Source organism: Barbus barbus (assembly GCF_936440315.1).
Source record: "Barbus barbus genome assembly, chromosome: 11".
In the NCBI taxonomy this organism is placed as follows: domain Eukaryota; kingdom Metazoa; phylum Chordata; class Actinopteri; order Cypriniformes; family Cyprinidae; genus Barbus; species Barbus barbus.
The window spans coordinates 19,850,215-19,858,088 of NC_136739.1; positions in this window are offsets into that span (position 1 = coordinate 19,850,215).

Sequence of the window (7,874 nt, forward strand, 5' to 3'; positions counted from 1 at the left end):
CCAATGATACCCCCCTCACACACCACTACAAACTCTTCACCCCTCCCCATCATTAAATCGATTAAAAAAAGAAACAAAAAAACAACCAATCTACACTGATTACTATGTACTGTAAATTTTATTTCTATGCACTTTCAATGTTCATTGCACTAGTGTTTATATATCTTAATTTATAGCTTATTCATATCCATTTGTAATTATTTTCATAGTTTTTGCTCATAGTGTACATACATTTACTGCACAACCCATCTGTATAGTATGTTCATATCACCCATCTGTATATCATACTGATAGTATTTAAAAATTGTAAATTATGTCCATAGTACTACTGTACATACATTTACTGCACAACCCATCTGTATAGTATGTTCATATCACCCATCTGTATATCATACTGATAGTATTTAAAAACTTGTAAATTATGTCCATAGTACTACTGTACATACATTTACTGCACAACCCATCTGTATAGTATGTGCATATCACCCATCTGTATATCATACTGATAGTATTTAAAAACTTGTAAATTATGTCCATAGTACTACTGCCTTATCTGTATATTTCTGTACATATGTAACATATTGTAGGCACTGTATATCCTGTACCTCTGCTTATTGCACTTCTGGTTAGATGCTAACTGCATTTCGTTGCCTTGTACCTTACATGTGCAATGACAATAAAGTTGAATCTAATCTAATCTAATCTAATTGATTCATTCATTCATGTAAAGAAAGACTGCACTGTTTCTGGAGTTGTATAATCAACATGAGCTGTAGCCTACATGAAATCCCTCAAACGCTCATATTGAAACCATAACACTGCATTTTTAAAACAAATTCTCTAAATGTCACTTTCAAACTTCCAAAGAGGAACCCATTGATTTGTTGGTGAAACTAGACTATTCTAAACCATCTTGAGAAATGTTTTTTCTAGACATCTTGACAGATATAAGGTGCCTCAAGAACTCCGTTGAGACTTCAGGAGAGAGGAAACAGCTATTTGTTTTGAATCTCTGCATCTGAGCTTTAGCTGATCAACAATGCCGCATCTTTTCTCTGATATTCCAGACAAACTGCACTTGATATCGTCACAGGCTGCAAATATATTTGTAGTTTTTATGAGTATTTACATTTTCCAGTACATCTTTAATTCTCAGTTTTTGTGCACACTTGTGGTCATTTACCTTGCGCTCATTCCTCTGATATTGTACATTTTAAAAGTAATGAAACAAACCAAAACAAAAATGTGTGCAGCCTGTTGCCATGGTCTTTGTCCTCAACTCTTTCAGCTTCTTGGAATCGGTCTGTTCTGGGGAGGATTTGTTCTTTTAGACGGAGACCTGTATCTCTGTTTGGCAACCAAATATAATGACACACTGCGTGAAATTCCATGCAAGAGGACCTCAGATCTCACTCTTTGATGACCATAAGATCAAATTTAGGATGGTTTCTGCGCAACATTTTATAAATGAGGCCCCTGGTGTCTGGGGCTGGATCTGATATTTCTAACAACATCTAAGTCATGGATCCAAATTCTATGGAAGCCCATTTCCACCACGTAAGAAAAAAAATTAATGCCTCAAAAAGTTGACATGACGACATACTTAAGTCATAATTACGGGATAAAAACTCGAAATTATGATTTAAAAACTCAAAATTATGACTTAACTATGTCAAAATGATGAGATAAAAAGTAATAAAAACTTGAAATTATGACTTTATCACTTAATGACTTTATAAACACATTGGTCACAGGATAGTGGTCTAATGATAAACGGGTCATTCTGAAATGAATTAACTTGTCTTAAAACAGTTTGGAGGACCAAGTTCAATACACACCTTATTAATAAAGCATTTACCATTTACAGACAAGCAGAATAGCCTATACCCCAGAATATGAACGCAACACGCTGAGCTGCTTGGGGTAGAACATGGCTTATGGAAGAAGACATGAAATGAATGAACATGAAAAAGATCAAATCTGGTATACAGTTTATAGGCCTATATACACAGGCTATATAGCCTACACCAGGGATCCTCAAATCTGGCCCACTCCTGCAGAGTTTAGCTCTAACCCTAATCAAACACACCTGAGCATGCTAATCAGAGTCTTCAAGATCATTAGAAAATCACAGGTAGGTGAGTTTGATCAGGGTTGGAGCTAAACTCTGCAGCAGATTGGCCCTCCAGGGAAAGATCTGAGGAACCCTGGCCTACACTATGTAAAGGCAAGCAGAGGTGACCAGAAAATGAACGCAACACACGCAAAGTCTCACTTTGCCCCACCCCACCTTTAAGGCTATGAAGATAACTTCTGCAATATTAAGCTAACACCAAGTCTCTCTTTTTGCATAACTACGGTGGGCGAGAAGTGCAAAACAAATCACGATTCTGAAAACAAAAATTACAAATGCAAATACAAATCTAAAAAACTAAATAATTCAGAAAACACAACAACAATTCCGAAAACATTATAACAATAAGAAAACACAATGACAAATCCGAAAACAAATTAACAAATCAGACAAACCGGAAGAGGTAGGTATAGTTTGAGACAGCGCCATTGGTTTGGGAATAGATTACTCTTCGCTGACTGATTGACAGGAAAAGGTCACGGTTGACTTAGGCAGAAGTACCGAATCAGTGTTTACAAATGTGCGGAAGGAGGACCATATACACATATTCAAATGTCTTTGTGTCAGTTTATCGTTTAAAATGCCCATTTGTGCGTATCCTGGGTGTTTTAATATTAAAAAGCCTACTGACTCGGTACTTCCGCCTAAGTCAACCGTGACCTTTTCAACGTCATTGCGTATTACGTGACGTCACGAACGCGCATCACAGAACAGAGCAAGGCGAGCATTTGTGCTTATAAAACTTAAACTTTTTTATTTATTTTTTAAATGACCGATCGTTTCGCTAGATAACACCCTTATTCATCGTCTGGTGTCGTTTAAAGCCCTTTGAAGCTGCACTGAAACTGTCATTTGGACCTTGAACCGTTTGGGTCCCAATGAAGTCCATTATGTGGAGAAATGGTTTCATCAAAAACATTCATTTCTTTTCGACTGAAGAAAGAAAGACATGGACATATTGGATGACATGGGGGTGAGTAAATGATCAGCAAAAGTTTGTTTAAAAGTGAACTAATCCTTTAAGGAAGACATTTGCAAAAAAGACTACATCCAGGTTAAGGAAGCTGCTCAGCCTGTCAGTGCACTCCCAGTATCCATCCTATATCCAAACACATTGCATATGTTCATATTCCCTCACACATTTACATACTGTATATAATCTAGTGTATTAAATCACGTATAAACACCTCATGCTGAAGCTCAAACAGCTCATTCCAGGCCACTGTGTCAGATTTTCTTCTCAATTCTGCCAAGCTGCCATGAGGTGGAGTGAAACGTCTTGCCGATCTTAATTTAGCTCTTTTCAGTTTTTTTCTACATCGAAGAGCAGCACATTCCATAGTGACGCATTCTGCATCTTCATGAGAAATGACACAAAGGTTAGAAAATATGTTTTAATCTATCTGAACACTGATCACAGAGGGAACCTCATCAATCAGAGTCAACTTACCAGGTGCAGAACTCATAGACTGCTTCAGTGGTTGTTGCAGATATATTTTTTGCTCTAGCTGTCGCACAACTTGCAGCTCTTCTTGTTGAGGAGATGCTTCACATAATTGTCCAAATGCTGAGGAATACAAACTCAGAGGCTCACTCAAAATCTGGGGGGACTACTGAAGTCACAAAATGTAGGGGGAAAGAGCAACTGAGAAGAGAAAGCAGGCACAGCTGCCATCATGCTGGAAGGAGGAGGAGGTGGCAGCAGGGGAGTCATGAACTTGGACCTTGTAGATGCAAGATGAGTAGAATCAGGAGGACCTGCAAACTGTATGACATGTACACTGCTGATCTCACTGGCATGCAAAATGGGAGGTCTTTCACCCATAGAGCAAGTACTTTGCAGACTGGCACCAACAGTAGGAAGGCTGTCATCTTTGGAGAGCGAGTATAGTGATACAAAAGACGTAGGATGATGAAGGGAAGGAGGCACTGCGGCTGTACTGTAAAAGGGATGCTCGTCACTCATGGAGTAACCATGAGGAGGCATTGCGGCACCGTGAAGGGGAGGCCTGTCACTCATGGAGGAATGTATGAACTTCATGGCATTAACAGTTGGGAGTACGACGAGCACACCTTTAAGCCATGTATCGAGGTTCCACTGACTTGATGGGAAGGGAACCAAAGAGGCCTTGAGGACTAGGAGCCTCTACTGAGAAGTCAAGAGCGCCAGCAGGGGGAGGGAGAGGCTTTAGAGCAGTTATACCAGACCCACAAAATAATTCTTCTAAATCTGTATCTGTAAATCTGTCAGGTAAATAAATTCTGGACGACTCTACGAGAGTGCCAATGCAAACCTCAGAAGGAGAAGGGCTCAGACTGGTACTGGAGCAAGCAAAAGAAGATCTCGATATCAGCTGAGGGCCAGGAGGAGCTGCAGACTCTTCTAAAAAAGAAATTCTATATGCCTCGCCATCCTCCACTTTGCAATGATCAATTTCACTTGATCTTTCTTTACGAATGCGTCCGCCACGTAAATAAAAATTCCAGTCATGAAATGTGGAGCTGTTACTGGACAATTCTTCTGATTCCATCTGGAAAAAAATCATTAAAATGCATTGTTGTAAATACATTACATGGTGCAACATTTATATGACAACAGAGCATTTTACTGTTACCCATACATCATCTTCAGCAACAATAATATGCGCAGTCTTCAGCTTCTCTTCAGTCCAGCCAATATATGGCAAAATATCCACATCCTCCTCTGATATGATTTTAGGAATATCTGTGAATGCAGTGTCAAGCTCATTCTGGTCCTGAAAAGAGCAAATGAGGTCACAGAAGTCATTTGGTTTCATTTTTATTTATCACACTTTAGTAGAAGTTGACTGACTGGCAAGGCTAACATACAGTATCAGACAATATTCAGTATTTTTTAAATTATCAGCATTGGCAATACATTTTCCCATTTGGCCGTTTAGTGTCACAAGTGAGAAAATGCAATTCTCAATATGCACACTGTCACACACTGTGTTGGAAGGAACGACGGAGATGTGGATCAATGAACCCTGCACACAGGGTAATCCACACTTGGAACGGCAAATGACACACATATAAGATGATGTAGACCCAAAAAAGACAGACAGCACAGACTGGGACTTAAATACATGGGGTAATGAGGGTAATTACAAGACACACCTGGAACACAATCAAGTAAGGGAGAAACTGGGTCACAGAGCAAACAGAGCACAGGTCACAGAGCACAACAAAACGGGCCCATATTCCTGGCACACAGATATTCACTTTTTATTTTGCATTCATTTTAAATGATTTCTTTATTAATTCACAATATTTTTTATTAAAAATATTTTAATTAATTGGATTTAAGTCTTTTTTGGGTGAGTTTATAAATAAATATGTAAAAATAAAAATATTATTGTCATTAATTATTTAGTAATGTATGTTCAATTAATGATCTGAACACATAATCCTTAAATTAGCAGTAATCATAGCCTCTCTTCAATGGCGACAAAACTTGTGAACTGGGACAAGATGGAGAACTCTTTACTGAGCTTACTGATGTAGGACTTCAGCTCTGTTTTCTTCCCTTGATGAAGAGATAAAAGACATCAAGACATGTTCTTCTATTAGCAAATCTGCCAGTTATATAAAATATCAATATGCAACCAAGTGTTGTACCTCGTGTTCTGCCTCACTGTTAGCTAGAATGCCATCTTCATAATCTCTAATGATCGCTCTTGCTGTTAACTTGTGAAGGAACTGCACATGAACACACACTTCAAATGCCCGATAAAGAATTGAAAAGTGTCAGATTATATGAAGTATTTAAGATGTTTACTCACAGTTCACTTTGTCTTTTGTAGTTCTGTGGTGGAAACCATTGTTTTGATCTCTTGTCCACTCAAATCACCAAAGAGTGTGGCCTAAAAGAGTTAATATTACACAAAATAAATAAAACAATAAATACACAAATAGCTGGGTAATTCAGTTTAAACATATGAATGTTTTTTATTATAAATGACAATTGAATTTCAGATCTAAAATATTAATTAAAAATAATCAAGACATGTTTTCCATACTGCTTGTCACTAAATGAACACAAAGAAGAATATTTAATCATCTTTATTAATATGCACCATCATAATAGTAAAGCCTGTCTACCTGAGTGCAGTGTGGCACAAAGCCGTATACGAGAGTGTGACAGTCATTGGATAGACTGTGAAGCTGTGAGGGGGCTTGAAAAGGAGGTGGCACTGTGGGATTAAACTGCTGCCACTGATCTGCAGCCTGGAGACTCCATACGCTGAACCTGAGCGTGCACCTGAAATTACCCACAAATCTCTTCAACGCAAGCCTCTGACTGGCCCATATTGCAAAGGTAATGTTTCCTTTTACGTTATTAATACACAATATAATAAAGAGCATGATTCACCTTCTCTGTCCAAGTGTGTTTTATCTTTGTGTCAAAGAATTCATATGTTCCTCCACTGGCCTGAGCCAAAGCTCTGAGCATATGACGATTAGCTGTCAAGCTAGACAAACACAAACACGATCAAACCGTAGGTTCAGAAATTAATTTTACGTGAAAGAGAAAAAGAAAGATTTGTTTAAAGGTAGACCTGAGTACGCAGGTGAAGAGGCGCGTGTGGCAGGAGTTTTCTCGGACCAGCTGTAGGTTCAGAGGCTGGTTCTGAACATGTCCATCAGAGAGCAGCAGCATGTTACATTAAGAATGACTTTGTCAAATTCAGCACACACTTCAAGCTAATATTTAAATTAATGATTTAATAATAACTTTTACCGTGACAGTATTCCAACAAAACTGCTGGGACTAGTGGAGTGGAGGAGGGGTTTAATGTTGCCTAAATCCTCCCTAAACAACTGAAGCTCCACCCCTCTGCTGACACGCAGTATCTGCTGAATCTGAACAGGCCTGTAGTGGATACAAGATTAACACCATAATTTAAAGACATGTTCTGAAATATATTTATGTTTGAACTTCAGACCACAATCAGCACAATCATATTTACCTGTCCTGAAGCAGTTGAGAGACAACATGAAACTCAATGCTGCACCTCAGAGCTCGATACTTTCCCAGAGACGAGGGTGAGGGGCTTCCCAGAGTGGCCTCGCTCACATTTACAATATCTCTGATCAGCTGGAGACGACAGAAGAGTTAAGAGTACAAAGGTCAGATCTGCACACTTGAATACAAAAATTTAATACAAGAATCTAACAAAATCCTTAAATGTGAAGAAATTTTACTCAGTATTTGTTTGATTTGAATTTATTTAAACTAAATATTGTATTACAATTATTATATATATAAAAAAGTTCTTAATTTGTAATGATCTATCTATATAACTGACAGTCATTTTTAAGAATAATGAGAATTACAGAAAAACTAAAAGTAAAACTGTCCAGTAATGAAAATATGAAAAACTAAAATAAATGGTTGTATAAAAATGGTCACAGTTGTATTCTGAGCATAATGGGAAATACATAAAACACCAAAATACAGAGGGGGATCCAATCTTTATTTCACTGCTGGTTATACTCTGTATAATTGTGTATGTGACAAATAAAAACTCTTCAATCTTGAATCTACAAATCAGCCATCATGCACACAACAATGAAGACCGTGATCAGATTTCAACATACTCTTGGTGAAGTCTCCTGGCTCAACCAGCCTTTAACTCACTCAGCTTATTGTGTCTGTTTAGCAGTCTTGATGTTTTCATTGTTGCGCAACATTGTATGTGAATACATAGCCGACACA